Here is a 19,095-nt window from a genome sequence, read left to right on the forward strand (position 1 = left end):
TCTTTCTTATTATGCTTTGTATGTTACTGCCGCACCCTCAACAGCTATTATGCGTTGGCCTCTGGGGATAAGGGAAGCAATCAACCTTTGCCCCAGGTCTCACAAATGGCTTGGTTATTAATCAAGTGGTCATTTAGCCTCGTTGCCTTTGTTCAATGCCATGCTTGGGAGTATGGAAATGTTAGCTGTAGACAGAACGGTAGATAAGGGAGCTACAGCCCAGAATGATTAATGACTTACAAGGTTACAATTCTAGTTAGAAGTGAAACTGGGACAAGAAATCCAGGTTTTCTAAGTCTCAGGTAGGTTTCACTGCTGTTTCTTCACTCTGTCTCCCATAATTTAGAAAGTCTTAAGTCATAAATGTTCCATTGTAATTAGCTTCAGAAAACATTGCAGGCTACGGAATAAAATACTAGGTCTAATAGCATCAATCTTTGCTTCTTTTTCTAATCTGAAAAATGAGGTACATTCAGAGAAATAGAAAATGTAAAAGTATTGGTAAAAAAAACAACAACAACAACCCAAAGCTCTAATTAAATTAATGCATATTAAGAGACAGGTACTTTAAACAATGTGCCATCTTCATCTGTGAACATTTTAAAGGCATGTCTAAATCTGGTTCTCGTGCCTTTAAACCCAAATGATAGAATTTCCCTTGTTATTTTAATAGTTTCTTGCAAATCACTTGTTCAGCAAGAGACAGAAAGATAGAGGGCAGCACGGGACCAGAGTGCTAGCTGCCCTTCAGGAGAACATGACTGCTTAACTTGCAGGTCTGAAGAGGTAGCCAAGACCGAGAGAGAAGTGGCGGGCATGCCTGCATCCTCTCCCCAACCTCTCCAGAAAGAGATGCAGCGCCTCTTTCTCATTGTTTAAGAAGAAAAGGGGGAACTTGGAGACGCAGCCAATGAAGGATAAATGAGCGCTCTGCTAGTTCAAAGGCAACGTGCAGATTGGACAGAGGAAGCGTGCAGAGCTCAGAAGGTATTATTTTTAGAGGGTACAAACAAGAGAACTTGCCTGGCCGAAGGGGTTTCTGCAGGCCCTTGCAGCTCCAGTAATTGGATAGGTTTGGCAGCCTGAAAGAGGGGCTTGTGGTTCCTGATGAATGCCTCCCTTGCACACGGGCGTGATTTAGCGTGCTGCTGAATAAACACACGGCGGGACGGGAAGGTGATAACCACCAGCCTCAGCAGAAAGAGAGAGCCTATAAATATGCCAGGGGGTCAATAGGAGTGATTTCATCCTGCCTTCACAGGACTGCTGATGAGGTCTGACAGGGCAGCTCTCCTTCATTACTGTATCACCATGGTGAAGGGAGTCTGAAGGGCAGAAAGAGCAGTAGCAGCGGCCCCAGCAGCAGGCTGTCACCTGAGCTGCAGCTCCCGGGAAGGGCAGGCGAGAAGACGGGGCGACAATAGGCTGGGGCTTCCCGCATCGGTGCGGTTCTTCTTCCCCCCCCTCCCCTTCTCTCTGTCTCCCGTCTCTGTTTCTATCGCACTCTGTTCCCACTTCTCTCTCCCTCCATTTCTAGCCCGTTGCCATCCGGCGATTTCCAGAAAGGATCCTTTCTCCTGCTGGCAGAGCATTCGGAACAAAGGAAAGAGAGCAGACCTAGATGCTGGAGCGGAGAGTAGGGAGCTTTTAACTGCTGGAGGGTTAGGATGGGAACACTCCTGTCAGGAGAGAAATGAGAAAATCCTGGGGGGTGGGGGGGTGTATGCTGAACCGTCCGGAGGGAAGGAAGATCTTTCTAGGGAAATCTCCCATAAAACAAGTCAGGAACGGAAATGAAGCTATTTTCCCACGACCAGTTTTCTCCTGACTTCAGGAAATAAGTAATAAATGTCCCCAGGCACCTCCTAGTCACCCATTGTTCATGGCTTTTTCTCTGTCTCAGGGTGCTTCTCTCTCTGCTCCCAGACATCCATTTGCCCCTGGATATATCTCCTTTGCCAAGGCCAGAGAGCACAACTCGTGCACCCTCTTCTGCCCTGCTCCTTCAGGCTCCATCCTTTCCTGGCTCAGTCTGACAAATGGAATGGCAGCCGCGCCACCCCGATTGTTCAGCCATCTTAACCACGGGTCCTGATTGCTGCCTTACCAATCTGCCTGTGGACTGTCTAGGAAAACGGAAAGGATGAATGATCGTGAAATAAATTTAGTAGTCCCGCTTGGCACCTTCCTCTTTGTCTATAGTCAGTGCACACTACGGCTATTTATTTGGTCTGTGCAATTTTCAGGAACGTGAGGGCATCAAGAAGGGGTTTTAAGGCAAGATGTCCTAGCTTCCCCTGCAAGGTCGGCTTCCTAGCTGTATCTGACTCAATGCCACAGATTAGGTTGAGATTAATAGAGGCAAGAATTGTGATACTGTTAAAGACGACCGTTCTGTCAAATTATGGTAGAGATAGAAACACACAAGTATTACCCGGGTTGCTGACAATCAGGTGTAGTTCCAGAATTAGAAACTTCTTGGCTGGGGGTTTGTTCATCTTTCTTGGCCTGCTGACTGATACCAGTTTTCTAAGGTTTGTAGGTTTCATGCAGTGCTAATGAAAGTTTAGTCCTTTGTGTTTTGGTGTACTATGCTTTTGGTGTGTGGTCGCAGAGTTTATATACAGCAGGGCTAGGTAAGGCTCAAACTCCAGAAATGCTGTCTGAGGACACAGACATACGTGCGTGATTTCAAGAGTCCGGGCCTGCATTCTGTTCCAACCAATGTGGGGTCGTTTTGAAACCAGGATTTTGGAACTTGCATGGCATGTGTGTGTGTGTTTTGTATCTGAACAAACTATTCAGGATTGCCATTGACAGTGAAAACACTTGTCGTTGTTTGCCTTGGATTTTGCTTAGTTTAATCTTGTCTCGTTGTCCCTGTTACAGCCGTCCTGTGGGAAGTGCCGATGTCATTCCTCTCTACACCCTTCAGCAGGCCTAGCTGGGTATGTGTGTGTGTGTGCACGACAGGGTAGAGTGATTGTCAGCCGAATAAGATCTAAAACATATTTTCGGTATTTCAACTTCAGTAAAAATCATATTTGGAAGTTGTGGAGTGGGGCATGAAGACTTGTAAAAGTGTGCTCAGCTCAGTACTAAATCTAATTTCAGGTTTTTACCAAAAGTTCCTTTTATTTATTATCATCTAGAAGGGAGCATATATGAAATCGCAAAACAGGCAAACTCAAGCTGGGAAGTTAAAAGACTCTTTAAGAAAAATAAATCAGACTACTCATCCAACAAATAATGAAGAAAAATCAGCAATTTCAAGTGTTTGAGTGGTAAGTGCTGAGGGAGTGCCTGGAGTTTCTACTTCATAAGTGTAAACAGAGTGGGGTGGCTGGGTGACTCAGTCGGTGAAGCGTCTGACTCTTGATTTCAGTTCAGGTCATGATCTTGCCGTTTGTGAGTTCAAGCCCCATATCTGACAGTGCAGAGCCTGCTTGGGATTCTCCTTCTCTCTCTGCCCCTTCCCTGCTTGCACACACGCTCTCTCAAAATAACTAAATAGGCATTAAAAATTGTATATTTATAAGCACAAAAAGAGCAAAAGGAAAGATAATTGATAAAACTTCTTGGTCTTATAAGCTTTGGAGATGATACATATCCCACTTCTCAAGCATTTTTTTTTTTTTTTTAGAACAGGAGAAAACCCAGTGCACAGATAAGCAAACAAACATAAAAATCCACGCTGAACGGGCAGTACTCCCAAGAAGCAGAATATGAAGGCCTGAGAGGAAGAAGGCAGACTGAAGAAACAGGCAACGGAATAAGGAAATGAGAATGTAGACTGTAGCCCTCGGTCCCGGCTTCATACTCAGTGTGGTTGGTAGAGCTCATTGCTTGCAGAGGCATGGTCTTGTTGACCTTGGCTTAGTGCATGAAGTGTTAATATATTTTTTACAAGTTCTTTAGCAGCATCCCTGCCTTCACGCCTAGGTGGTATTTTTCTTTTTGCTTTCACTTCTGATCTAGTCCTTACCAATCTATATCTATGACTTCCTTAAGATATGTATAAAGTCCACTCACTGTGAATGGACCCTGTACTTGTTATATAACCAAGAAAACTAGGTAAATGCTCGGAGCTTTGGTCTCCTTATCATTAGCAATGTGACACTGATATGCCTTGATGAAATATTCTTGTTTCCTCTGCTTGGGTTCCATGCAGTTTCTTGCAAAAGTGGGTGTATAATTTTCATCAAGTATAGAACAATGTTAAACATTATCTCTTCAAAGATATTTTTTCTGTCACCTACTCTCTTTCCTGTCCTTTGAAAGCTCCAATTACACATATAGTAGGCCATTTGAAGGTATTCCACAGCTCACTGGTGCTCTGTCCATATTTTTGTCAGTTTTTTTTCTCTTTGTTTCACTTCGAGTCGTTTCTATTGCCATGTCTTCAAATTCACTGGTGTTTTTCCCTGTGTTTTCAAATCTGCGTTAATCCCATCACTTACATCCTTCATCTCTGTCATTGTCGCTTTAATCTTTAGAACTTTGATTTGGAGCTTTTTAATTTCACCCATCCCTCCATTCATCTAACTTTTTGAATTTATGGAATCAAATTGTAACCAAAGCAAGAGAAAAGAAAAACCTGGCAGAGGGAAGTGTCAGTGGGATTGGAGAGGAGGCGGCAGTGGGGGATTTAGATGAGGAAGGAAAATCCATGACAGTCCCATGCTGACTAATACGCCCAGTGGAGTGGTGGAGAAGCCAAGGAAGGCTCTCAGGAGCCCGTACGAAAGATGGAGGACACTGTGTCACCTCCCATTCCCTTCTCGTCCAATCATGTTTATCTCCCAACAACAACATATGCTTCCCAAGATGCACTTGTCTTTTTGTTCACTGCTGGGTCTCTGGTACCTAAAACTTTCCTGGCACATTCAATATATGCTGAATGAATGATTCTAGTTTTGCAAATGTCGTCTCCAAGGATGATGGTATTGTCTGGACGCTCCTTACTTTGGTGAAATTCCACTGCTTTGTGTGTGGTCTCTGTTCCAGTAGGGAGGCCTTCTATGTCCAAAGTTTAATCAATTCTCTGTGTTTGTCCATTCTGCTTATGCTGGTGTTTTGTAGCAAGCTCAGGGGTTTGAAAGACATGTGCCGTAGTAAAAGGTTAAAGAAGTAAGAAGTCCGATTATATGTTCACAGTGGGGCTTCCATATTGCACTTGAATAGTCATAGAATGTCAGGACGGAAAGAGGCCTTTGATAATGATTTTAATAACTAACATTTATTGAGAGTCTAGTACACATTGGAAACTGTGCTTAGCACTTTAGAAGGATTATTCATTTAATCGTCATAACAACTGTTTCATTTAATCTTTGCATCAACCAAATATTATCTTTATTTCTAATTTACAAATGAGAAACCTGATACTCAGAAGTGTTGTACAACTTAAAAGGTTTCCACAGCTAGGAACCCACCTGCTGGGTTCTAATTACAACTAAGGAGCCGGAGCTAGGGCTGAACATGAGTATAAAAGACCTGATGGTCCAGGGGCCAGTCCAGGGGATGAAGATCTAAGAAAACCCCTTCTCCTGTAATGCTCTTCCCACTTCCATGCTTTTTCACCTGCCCAGTTGCTTGCTGGACACGCAGATGATAGCAGATCTCAGGGCACAGTCACACAGTGAGGTCCCTTCCTTTGATGTTCTAAACCCATCACCCAGAGAAGTATTTCAGTAACAACTCTGAGTGAAAAGTAGACGATGTCTGATCAGTCAGACAACTCATGTCCCTTGGCATGAGAAAGTCAATGTCCTACGACATTCTGGGTTCTCAGACATGAGCCCAAACCATGGATTCCAGATACGTGTGCTCCTAGTGGAGACCAAAATCATGTGTCCAGAGAACAGAAGGTCAGAGCACTAAAATGGATGTATTAGAATTAAGCTGGCTTCCATCATAAAGCTTCATATAAATATTACACCCAGCTCTATAAGACACTCAATGTTTGGTTTCTGAACCTATTAATATATAATGAGGATACGATGTAATTAATACCGTTTGTTTTGATTTTCCGTTAAATCCGCTTTAGTAATAAGAATGCAAGGTAATTATTCATAAAGGCTTTTCAACAAATGTCAGTTTTCATTGATTAAAAATCAAGTCAGTGCTTTATTTGAAATGATATTTACAAGCATGCTTTAAGCTGAAATGAATACTTATCAGGTTGTTGAAGTCGTCTGCAAAGAATTGTCTACTTTTTTTTTTTTCATTTGGCACTAAGGCTTACTCTCAAATAATAATAGAGGACAAACCAGAGGGTGTGGAGAAGAAATGTCATGCCTTTGCTTTAAGGGATTTAATATTCTTTACATGGTGTTGACGCCAATTTCCCTGCTCTGTTGGTCGTAGCATCTCCCAAACTGAAGGTTTGTTGCTTGGGAGGCACTTGAATCTGCCCATCACTCAGCAATCTAACGTTTCTGTTTTCCTGGGCTCCTGCTGGTCGGGCCGAGCCAACTCAGGCATTTCTTTTCACTCCAAAGTGGCTTTTTTTCTCCTACATATTTCTCTTTCATTATTTCACATAAAACAATGGGAACGTAGTCTGTCATCTGTTACTCGGAGTTGCGCTGAAGGTTATGTGAATTCACAGCCATTTGTTTTCTTAGTGAGTGAAGAACGTGCACAGCAACAACCCCAACAATTTAGGCTGCAGTGTATTCATATTTACAAATAGACATGTACATATAAATCAAGTCACCAAAATGATGCACTGCATGGGTTTTAAAATAATGTTCTTTGTGTGACTAACTCTATTCGAAGCACTCCAACAAAATGACAAAAATCCATTACTATATGCTCTCTTCGTTTACTCACTCATTATCATTTGTTCCAAACACTCTTATAGGTACTTGAGATGTAGCAACGAGGAAGCTGCCCTAAGTCCTCACCTTGGGGACCTCACACTTGAGCTAGGGAGATTGACAGCAAAGGAGGAGTGTGTGAAGTATGGAGTGTGCCAGATGGTGGTAGACACCATCCCGGAAGATCAAGCAAAGAGGTAGATGGGGGTGCTGGGCAGAGAAGGAGTTTACGTTTGCAATTCGGTCATGAGAAAAGCCACGTTGCAAAGGTGATCGTTGAGCAAAGCCTTGAAGAATGAGAGGAAGTGAGCCATGTGGAATCTGGGGGAAGAGCATTATAGCATCTGAAAGCAGAAAGTGCAAAGGCCCTACGATGGTAAGTGACTGTGGAAGCAGGAAAAGGAAGCCAGTGTCGCTGCCATAGGGTGCAAGGGGAGGATAATAGTAGGAGAGACAGCAGATGTACTTGGGGATGTGTATAATGAAAATACCTAGTTCCTGATAGCTCACGTCTATCAAAAGAGATAAGTGTTATCATAACTTGAGGCTAGGAGGCTGTTGATCTGATGGGCAACTTGTCTTCCTTACAGGTTTTTTCTTTGCTATCACTAGGAACTGAGTGGTACTAATTCTGCATCTCTGGGTTCTGGGATCTGGTCAAAGTTTATCCCCACCAATGTCAACTAGGCCCACAAAGGTTGGCTTTTTTTTTGTTGAAGAAATAGGTTAATAGGGAGAAAAAACATCACAGATGGGAAGAATGACCATTTTGTTATCATTAAGAGCAGTGTTGGATACAGGTATATGAGTTAGAGATGACTCTTTCAGAATTTATTCTGAGTTTGCTTCTAAATTAAGGTATTTTCATAATCGTCTCTGTATGAAAAAATGAACTAAATTTTTAAACGCTATGTCTTTGATTCCTGACACTCTGAACGTTCTATCTCTTCTTTGGCTTTTCTTGGGTTCTACTTAAATGGCAGGAGAAAGCCAAGTGACATGTTCAGTTGAATGGTTAGATTAAAGTGGTGGGCTGGGAGAGAATTTGTTTGGTACTTACTTTTGTGAGGCACTTACTAGAGCTCTGTACATCCCCTTCTTTGGTCGTCAGGACTCCGTGGTGGATAGAGAAACCGCTTAATGCTCTAAGAAGTACCCCCTGTGCTTCTGAGTCCATCACTCATCTATGGGAGTGGGATGTCATTCAGTGATAAGCTATAGCGTGTGAAGGTGTCAGAGTCAGGATCTACCTGTATTAATGGTGGCTAACGGGAAACAAAATATTCAAAATATTTCCTTATCTCATCAGAGAGAACACAGTCTCCAAGTTCCCTCAGGGATTGGTGCCATCATATATCTCCAGTGTCAGAGAGTATTGCTTTCTCACGTTACACTGTGTGGTCTGCCAGAAATACAAATCTTGGAAATATCTAAGTACCCAACCAGTAAATGATCAAAAAGTTTGCGATTAGGGTAGATGAAAACCAGGGAAACGTGAAGGCCCTTAGTAATTCTATGGCATCAGAATATTAAATTTCTGTAATAACAAATTATGGTATAATGAGGTCACATTAGTGGAATAAGAGGCCCAGATGCCTCAATGATTTAATCTCTCTCTCCACATAAGCTTGCATCGAATTTTAATGAGTATTTTGATTGATAACATATTTAGTTCAAAATAGGTCTTTGAAGACAGCTGTAGGAGTATTAACATTTAAAAGATGCTATGATACAAATTCATTTCATTAAGTAGCTGATAAGAAAAAAAAATTACTGTATAAACCTGCCAATGTCAGACCTACTGCTATGACCCAACAATTCTTATTGAGTAAAGGGACAGTGAAATATCTTGATTGGATTATTCTTTGAACACTATAGGAGCTCATTTGCCTTATTTAAGAAAAGGCCAAGTTTTAAGATCAACAGGGCTCATACACAAGAGACCCACAGGGCTGTGGTGAAATGAGGAATGTTTCTTAAAGGGCCTATGTGCTGACTCGCCTGCCCCAGGGCCCAGCACAGAAGCAACCCTTTGAAAAGTGCCCAGACTTTATGGGAAAGGTACTCATTTCCTAATTTTAAAGCATTGGTCTAAGGGGTGGGGATACTCTTCCTGAAGGGAGCCTAGTGGGCGCCTTCTTCCTGCTCTCCCCTGCCTTGCTAACCCTGGTAGGCATCATCTTCTTTTTTTTTCTTTTATTTCCCTTTTTGCTTTTTCTTACTTTTCTCCCTATTTTCTTTGTTTCTTTTCTTTTTGTTCCGTGTGTGTGTGTGTGTGTGTGCGTGTGCATGCACATGCGCCATCTTTCCACTAACCCTCTGCTTCACTCCATGGAGTGGGTGACATCTTCATGTTCTGTCCTTCTCAGTGCTCCTGAATGCCATTATCTCCTGAAGGGAATCCTTTACACACGTTTGGGACCCCAGTTTCTATGTCTGGTGATACAGTTTTTGAGGCTGCCACCTAAGGAATGCTCCTTGATCCCCTGGCTCTGGAGGCCAAGAGGGTTTGTGTTCCTGGGTCCCATGGGACTGTAACAACTGGACAGACAGTTGTTAGGGACTATGCAGAGGCTCTCTGGAAGTGGGAGCTGATAATGCCATCTTTGCCCTCTTCTCTGCCTCAGTCCAGTCCACCAGTATCTTATAGAGAGGAGCTTATGCTTTTCTCTGGTACCCTGCTTTTGGGGGCTGCTGTTTGGGGACATCTCTGTATCACCTGCCTCTGGTGGCCAGATAGACTTATGCTCATAGGTCCCTCAAGGCTGTAACCAATGGAAAAATAGTTCTTAAGCAGCAAGCTCTTCCTCCCTGCCTTGCCCCTGCCTGGGAGCAAGAGACAATAGACACAGGAGCTCAATCTTTCTGGAAAAAAGCCTATTAGCTTATTATCATAGCTGCAGCCTGGGGGGCAGGCTTCCAATTAAACACACATCTAAGGGCTGACTGTAAACTCCTGAGACCCCAGAGAGCAGACACTATCTTAATAGATATATACAGAACATTCCATCCCAAAACAACAGAATACACATTCTTCTCAAGTGTACATGGCACATTCTCCAGGGTAGAATATAAATTAGGCCACAGAACAAGTCTTAAGACATTTAAGATAACTGAAATTACACCAAGCGTCTTTTCACACCACAGTGGTATGAATCTCGAAATCAATTGCAGAAAGAAAACTGGAAAATTCACAAATATGTAGAGACTGAACAACATGCTACTGAAAAACCAACTGGTCAGTGAAGAAATTAAAAGTGAAAGCAAAAATACCTTGAGACAAAATGGAAATGTAACATACCAAAATTTATGGGATACAGAAAAAGCAGTTCTCTAAGGGAAGTTCATGGCGATAAACGGTTACCTTGAGAAACAAGAAAAATTTCAAATGACCTAACTTTATACGTCAAGGTAAAAAACAAAACAACAACAACAACAAAACTTAAAGTTAACAGAAGGACAGAAGGAAGGAAATAGCAAAGATTTAGCAGAAGTAAATAAAATAGAGACTAAAAAGACAATAAAAAAGATCAACAAAACCGAGATCTGGTTCTTTGAAAAGATAAACAAAATTGATAAACCTTTAGCTAGACTCATCAAGAAAAAAAGAGAGAAAACTCAAATAAGTAAAATCAGAAATGAAAGAGAAACACTGCAATTGAAAGCACAGAAATACAAAGGATCATAAGAGACTACTAGAATAATTACACACTAACAAATTGGATAACCTAGAAGAAATAGTTGAATTCCTAGAAACATACAACCTTCCAAGACTGAATCATGAAGAAATAGAAAATCTGCACAGACTGGTTATAAGTAAGGAGATTGGGTCAGTAATTAAAACACTCCCTACAAACAGAAGTCCAGGGCTAGTCAGCTTTACTAGTGAATTCTACTAAACATTCAAAGAATTAATACCCATCCTCAAACACTTTCAAAAAATAGAGATATGGGAACATTTTGAAAGTCATTTTATGAAACCAGAATTACCACAAGGATACCACAAGGAAAGGATATTCTACAAGGATACCACAAGAAAAGAGATTTACAGGCCAATATCTCTGATGAACATAGATGCAAAAATCTTCAAGAAAATAGTAACAAGCCAAATTCAACAATACATTCAAAAGATCATACACCAAGATCAAATGAAATTTATTCCAGGGATGCAAAGGTGATTCAACATCTGAAAATCAGTGTGATACATCACATTAACAAAATGAAGAATAATTATCATATGATCATCTCAATGGACGCAGAAAAAGCATGTGACAAAATTCAACATTTACTTATGATAAAAAAATCTCAGCGAAGTGGGTATAGAGGGAATATGCTGCAACAAAATGGAGTCCAGAAATGACAAGTCCAGAGCTAACGTACTCAATGATGAAAAGCTGAGATCAATGCCTCTAAGACATGGATGCCCACTTTTACCACTCATACTCAAAATAGTACTGGAAATCCTAACCAGAACAAATAGGCAAGAAGAAAAAATAAAAAGGTATCTAAGTGAAAAGAAAGAAGTAAAATTGTCACTATTTGCAGATGACATGATAGGATATATTTAAAACTCTGAAGACTCCAAAAAACTCTTAGAACTAATAAACGAATTCAGTAAAGTTGCAGGATACAAAACCAATATACAGAAATTGGTTGTGTTTCTATACACTAACAATAGACTATCAGAAAGAGAAATTAGGAAAATAAATCCTATTTACAATTGCTTTGAAAATAATAAAATGCCGAGGAAAAAATTTAACCAAGGAAGTGAAAGACCTGTACTGGGTAAACTATAAGGCATTGATGAAAGAAATTGAAGACATGAATAAATGAAAAGATAGTCCATGCTCATGGATTGGAAGAATTCATATTTTTAAAATGTCCATATTTCCTAAAGCAATCTAGAGGTTCAATGCAAACCCTACCAAAATTCCAATGGCATTTTTCACAGAAATAGAAGAAACAATCTTAAAATTTGTATGGGACCACAAAAGACCTTGAATAGCCAAGGCAATCTTGAGGAAGAAGAACAAAGCTTGAGGTATCATGCTCCTGATTTCAAATTATGTCACAAAGCTATGGTAATAAAAAACAATATGGTTTTAACATAAAAACAGACACATGGATCAATGGAATAGAACAGAGAGTCAAGAAATAAAACCATGCATATGTGGTTGGTTGGTTTATGACAAAAGATGCAAGAATCTACAAAGTGGAAGAGACAGTCTGTTTAATAAATGATGTTGGAGCAGCTGGACAGCCACCCACAAAAGAATAAAAGTAGACCAGTATCTTACACTGCACACCAAAATTACCTCAAAATGGATTAAAGACTTGAAGTAATATCTGAAAACATAAAATTCCTAGAAGAAAACATAGGCAGTAAGCTTGTTGACATAGGCCTTGGGGATGATTTTTTGGACTTGATAACAAAAGTGAAGATAGTAAAAGCAATAATAAACAAGTGAAACTAAAAAGCTTCTAGACAACTTCAGTTTTTAGGAAACCATCAACAAAATGAAAAGGCAAACTACTGACTAAAAGAAAATATTTGCAAACCATTTATCTGATAAAGGGTTAATATCCACTATACATAAAGAACTCATGAAACTTAATAGCAAAAAAAAAATTCTAACCAAAAAAATGCCAGAGGACCTGAACGGACATTTTTCTAAAACAAAACAAAACAACTATACAGATCGTCAAGAGGAATATGAAAAGATGCTCAGCATCACTGATCATAAGGGAAATGCAAATCAAAACCTAGTAAGATAAATCTTCACACCTGTTAGTTGACTATTATAAAAATGACAAGAAATAATAAGTGTTGGCACAGATGTGGAGAAAAGAGAACGCTTGTGCATTATTAGTGAGAATGTAAATTGGTGTAGCCATTGTGGAAAACAGTATGGAGTCTCCTTAAAAAATTAAAAATAGAACTACCATATGATCTAGCAAGTCTGGGTATTCAAAGAAAACAAAGCCATAACTTGAAAATATGTACGCGCCTTCATGTTCACTGCAGCATTATTTACAATAATCAGGGTATAGAAAACCTAGTTATCTGTCAGTGGATGAATGGATAAAGAAAATGTGGCATATATACACAATGGAATATTATTTGGCCATGAAAAATAAGGAAATCGTGGTATTTGCAACAACATGGATAGAACTGGAAGACACTATGCTAAGTGAAATAAGTCAGAGAAAGAGAGACGGAGATAGAGAAAGAGAAAGAGAGAGAAAGACAATTATCATCACATTTATATGTAGAATCTAAAACAAAAATGACAAAAATAAGCTCATAGATACAAAGAACAGATTGGTGGTTGCCCGAGGCAGAGGATGGGGCATGGACAAAATTGGTGAAGCCAGTCAAAATGTACAAACTTGCTGTTATAATATAAATTATTGGGATATAATGTACAGCATGGCAACTATAGTTAATAACACTGTATTGCATATCTGAAAGTTGCTAAGGTAGTAAATCTTAGAAGTCTCATCATAGGAAAAAATTCTATAACTATGTGTAGTGATGGATGTCAACTAGACTTACTGGGGTGATCATTTCACAATATATATAAATCATTATGTTGTACCTGAAAACAATGTAATGTGGTATGTCAGTTATACCTCAATAGAAAAAAAAAAAGCCAAGTGACACCAATAAAACGAGTAAATGGATTAAATTTTAAAAGGAAGGATTTCAAATAAAAGGTACCTAAATATATACAATGGTTTGGACGCCTCAGCTCTTGGTACAACTGCAATAGCTTTGAGTGCTTAGGTAGTCTCTTAGGTAGTGGGCTGAAACCTTAGACCAGTGCCAACCACCTGTAATAACTTGTAAGCCACAAATGCAAGCTGTATATATACTTTAAAAATTTCTAGTGGCCAAATCAAAGCAGTAAAAAAAATGTGAAATTAATCCATGTTGTGTAACCTCAACTTATCCAAAATATTATCATTTCAACATGTAATCAACATAAACACTATTAATGGTCTATATTTTTTGGTGCTAAATTTTCAAGCCACTCCTAGTCTTTCTTCTGCCCCAAAGAATGTAGGGCAAGTTGAATTCCTCATCCATAGGACAATCCCTCCCACATTTTGCAAAAAGTCTTATTTCCTTCCTAAGTCATCTCTTTGACATTCTAAATACTCAAGTTCTAATAACTATTCTTCTCTTGAGTCTTCTGACTTTCTTGATCACGGTCCCCTAGACTTCCTCTAGTTTTGACAAATGGCCTCATAAAGTTTGATTCTTAAAACCGGTCTTATGACGGGAGTGTCTGCCTTCCTTATTCTGAATTTATGCCTCTATTAAGTGAAACAGGATATTTGACAAAATGGACACTTTACTGGATGGGATGGTAGACTCAGTTAAAGGGCTCGGGTGAAATTGTCAGTTTCTTCTGCCTGAAAATGCTTTGAAGCCATTGTTTTTACTGTGAGGTAATGAAGCTTTAGCTTCAAGGCCTTCTCTCGCTTGGTCCCCTTCTAGGCGCTGGGAGGGCCTTAACCATACAAGCCCAATGCGGAGCTTGATTCCATGAATCGTGTGATCGTGACCTGAGCTGAAATCAAGAGTTGGATGCTTAACTGACCGAGTCACCCAGTTGCCCCTGTGAGAAGTTCTTTTAATTATCTGTGTACAATTGTAGTAAATGCACAAATATGGTAAGAACAATGTTATCCTTACTGACACAGTTAAAACAAAGCTTTCTCTTGGCAGATATATACCAGGTAATACAGTATATAAAATTATTACAATATATATCTATATTTTTCTTTTTTGATGGACTTACACAAAATAGAATTTATGAGACTTCTTGTGCTTTTAGGTTGCAAACTTGTAACAATATATAGTAAGTAGGTCTTTTATAAGCAAACAACTTGGCAGATATTTCCCCAAATTTGACAATACTACTAAAAATTCATGTGACATTAAGCGTAATGAGTTATGAAATCAAAGGAACCCTCGTATACTCCAAGTAATGAAAAACAAATTTTGGTCAACCAAGTCAATAAAAGATGGAAATATCTTTCGATTCTCTGTAGAAAATATTGCAAAATTAGTGTCATATAAATAAGTGATTTAAAGGGTATGTAGCCAAAAAATGTCAGGTAGTAAGTTAATAGAAATATATGTTATTTTTCTGGTTGTTGTGATGTTTTCGGTACTTACCAGTTCTTTAAAGTTCAGTAAGATTTCTTTTTCCATTCTCGTTAAATGATTGCTTAATGAATAATCATTATTATTTAATGAATGGTGAATAGTTAATTTTGTGTTGTCACTTTGCATTCTATAAGAGTCCCTCCTTCTGTCATTTTTACAGGTCTCAGGCCCCACAAAATCTGGATCCACCCTTGCTCTCAGCAATCCTGTTAATAAAAATTATTCATCATTCAAAACCAAGATCAAATGTCACTTCCTTTACAAATTATTTCCTGAATCCCTAATCAGGTAAGAGCTCCTTTAGAATTGTACTGTGATTTGTTTTAACACCTTAAAATCATTACTAAAATATGCCTCTTTTTCTTTCTTTCTGAGCGTTCTCATTATTTGTTTTATTGCCTATCTTGATTGTCAGAGAAATGCGAGTCTTAAGCAGAAAAGGTGGGCATGGAGGGCATGGGGACCTGGAGGGGATGTACCACATTCGGTTTCCAGGGACATGCCCAGGGGCATAGTTTCAGGTAGGAGATGATCTAGAGGCTGCTGGTATCTAAGAGGTCTAGAAGGTACCCCAAGGCATAGGTGAAACGCAGGGACACCGAATCTCTTCAGCTGATCGTTAGCAGCAAGCCAAGCAGATGTTCATTATCAAGGCAATTCTTAACACCATTCACGAAGGCTCCAGTAGAAGAATTCAAATTTAGAGGCAAGAATCTATCTCCTAAAAGACAAAAGTACGCAAGGCCAAACATCGGCCTTGGAGAAATTGCATAACAGGCAGTAATCCTAGGGCCTTACTCACTGTACCTGGAAGGACCCTAATTCTTAACAGAAGAGCAAAGAGTTCCAGCAGCAGCACCACGTGGGCCAACTTGATCGCCTTCTGGATGCATTGAGTTCTGTCTACACTAGAATGGGTAAGAGCAGAGCCCAGAGAGGCATTGAGTCAGCTAGTGGAGTTTGAGTGGGCAGAGCCCTGAGGAGAGCAGTATGCTTGAGGAATATGCCAGATAATTGTTCGCGATGTTCTTTGAAGGCAGAAACTATGGGTTCACTTGAATATTCCTAGAAAAGTGTTGGCCACAGGGTAGATACTGGTGTTTATAAAATTAAAAAAAAAGTTTTGTAGCCACGTCTTATCCCGTGGACACTCCAGAGTTTGGCATTGCCTTTCTTGAAATGTGGCTCCCAGAAATCGACAACTGGCATGTAACAGTGAAAATATTTACTTTTGTAGATCTTACTGCAATACTTTATAAGTGCTATGGAAGGTTATATCATTTATTTTATGGCAGATACGGGTTTTATTTGCTTAATGACCGTTAGCACCTAATATGCTTGTAGTCAAGTAAGGTTTCTTTGTTTTCAGTGGGGTCTAATTTCAAGCTTATTTCCCCGATCTTAAACATGTAATTGGGTTCTTCAATAAAAATATTGAATTTTATATTTATAAATGTTAAATTTCAAGTTAAAACCTTTTGTTTGAGCATTACAGAATATTGGAACACTTGTGAATGTCTTTTATTTATTATATTATATATCCCATCCAGTTTTCTGCCATGCAAAAAAAAATGTTATAATTTTTTTATTTTTAACAATGTATTACTTGAGTAAACCTAGATAGATTTTCTATATATGCACACCATCGTGTGTGTGTGTGTGTGTGTGTGTGTGTGTGTTTGCATATCTGTATCCTATACATTTTTTAGACAAAGAACTTTGATCACTGTTAAATCGAGAACTTAGTTAACCAAGACAGTAAATAAAATTTTGAGAAAAAGAGCCAAGGAGAATCTAAGTTTGTTAGATCATTTGGGTGATGTTGTTGTGTGGATAGATATTTAAAGAATTTTTGGAATGTGAAGACCCTTGATTAATGTTAGTTTCCCCTACAACTATTATAGATTTTGTTTTGATTTTTAATTTTCAACATCCTTTATTTGGAAATAATTTGAAGCCCATGGAAAAGTTATAACAATAGAAATAGTACATAGAATGTCAATATACTCTTTAGTCAGATTTACCTATTTTATTGTTTTACCTCACTTGCTTTCATTTGCTTTATCATTTACCATCAGTCTCCCTTTCTCTCTGATGCTGTTATCAACTTTAATAAAATTAACAATATCATCATTAGTTTATCTAAACTACTGTCTATAGTCCAATTTTGTTAAGAGTCTCAATGATGCCCTTTAATGATTTTTTTTTCATTGAAGAAATCCAGTCTAGGATCAGGTATTACATTTAGTTGTTATATTTCTTTAATTTACTTTAATCTGAAATTTTTCCCATTGGTTTTATTTATTTTTTTTTATGACAGTGGCATTTTTGAAGAATTAAGTATTTTTTCCTTAAAAATTTTTTTTAATGTTTATTTTTGAGACAGAGAGAGAGACAGAGACAGAGACAGAGCATAAGCAGGGAGGGAGACACAGGATTGAAGCAGGCTCCAAGATCCAAGCTGTCAGCACAGAGCCCTATGCAGGGCTCAAACTCACAAACCATGAGATCACAGTTTGAGCCAAAGTCAGACGCTTAACCGACTGAGCCACCAAGGCACCGCATTTACTCCTTTTTTAAAATACAACTTTCCTTGTTTTGGGAGTGACTGAGGTTTTCTCATGGTTAAAATCAGGTTATACATTCCAGGCTGGACCAGAAGAGAGGTTTTAGCCTTCTGAGTGCATGATTTCTAGAGGAAGATTATGTCTATCTGCCCCACATTGGCATATTAATTTTGATTACTGGGTGAAAGTGTTATCCATTTTGTTACTGAATAGTTATTATTTTTTCTCTTGCAACTACTAGAAATCTATTAGGAGTTACTCTAAAGTTATGCAAATACTGTGGTCCTCATCACAAACTTTCCCTGTATTTAGCATCTGTAGATAATTCTTGCCTAAAACAATCTATATGCCAGTGGCGCTAAATGGTCCTTTTCTAACTCTGCCTTTCCCATATTTCGTGGTTGCTCTTGAAATTGTACTGCGTACCAAAAGCGAGAGCTTTCTCTTCCTATTTATTTATTAATTATCAGTAATATGATGAATTCCTATTTTTGCAATATCTATAATTATTTACCATCCTTAATTATTTTGATATTTAAATTTATTCCTGATTTGGCCAGTGGGAGCTCCTTCATATCCTTGTGACAAATGCATACTGATTTGTTGTTGCTGCTAGTTGTTTTAACATTTACTCACTTGGGGGAATAATAGGATATCCAGCGTTCATTTTGTTCCCTCCATGCCACAGTCTGGGTCCACCATTGCTCTGAAAAGAACTGTTTCCATGTGGTACAGAATGGTATTAGAGACCAAAATGTTACTGACTTTTGATAGAAATCAATATCACCTTTCTAAATGAATTATTCCTGGAATCTACCTTTTTTCCTTTCGAAAACAAGAATATCTCTCTTATTGAGGTCTTCTATAAGTTCTTTATAATCACTGTCATTCTCTTAGGGATTGTGTTAAAAGGATCCTTTATTACTCTAAGACGTATTTCACTTAGATCCAGTGACTCGAACTCATTTTCCATTGTTGGATACTCTTTATTGGTTCTCTTTCTGAAATTCAATATCTTCATTACAATGTAGTTTTCTGTCTTTCCTGTTTTAAGTGCATTATGTTTAATAATGAGAGTAGAAACAAAGTATGATATGATTTGATTATTTTTGGCATCCTATAAAAATTGAATATAACATACATATAATAAAGAACCCAGATGTTAAGTGTACAGTTCAATGAAATTTTACAAATTAAACACTCTGGTGTAACAACCTTTGTTAATAAGGTATAAAAACTTACAAGCAGCCCAGAAGCTGCCCTAGTGCACTCTATCACTCATTATCTTCCTCAAAATAACCATTTCTTTCAACAGTGTTTTGTAGTTTTCATTGTATAAACCATGGGCTTCTTTTGTTAAATTTGTTCCTAAGTATATTTTCAATGTAATTATAAATGAAATTGTTTTCTTAAATATAATTTTAATTATTCAGTGCCAATGGATAGAAATATAATAGATTTTTTGTATCTTGATCTTGTATCATGAAACCTTGCTGAACTCATTTATTACTTCTGCTGTTTTTTTCCT

The 19,095-nt window shown here is 38.6% G+C and overlaps 1 long non-coding RNA gene across 1 annotated transcript in view; it reads left to right on the plus strand.

The window, feature by feature from the left end:
- The first annotated feature begins 652 nt into the window (after nucleotides 1–652).
- The window catches only part of LOC122495456, a 32,959-nt gene continuing 14,516 nt past the window's right edge, over nucleotides 653–19,095 (plus strand). Inside the window, exons 1-5 of the long non-coding RNA XR_006300464.1 lie at nucleotides 653–987; nucleotides 3,644–3,828; nucleotides 6,866–7,197; nucleotides 14,326–14,501; nucleotides 15,161–15,288. This is a non-coding gene — a long non-coding RNA (uncharacterized LOC122495456). The remainder of the gene's footprint in view (nucleotides 988–3,643; nucleotides 3,829–6,865; nucleotides 7,198–14,325; nucleotides 14,502–15,160; nucleotides 15,289–19,095) is intronic.

Source organism: Prionailurus bengalensis, chromosome F2 (assembly GCF_016509475.1).
Source record: "Prionailurus bengalensis isolate Pbe53 chromosome F2, Fcat_Pben_1.1_paternal_pri, whole genome shotgun sequence".
Taxonomy (NCBI): domain Eukaryota; kingdom Metazoa; phylum Chordata; class Mammalia; order Carnivora; family Felidae; genus Prionailurus; species Prionailurus bengalensis.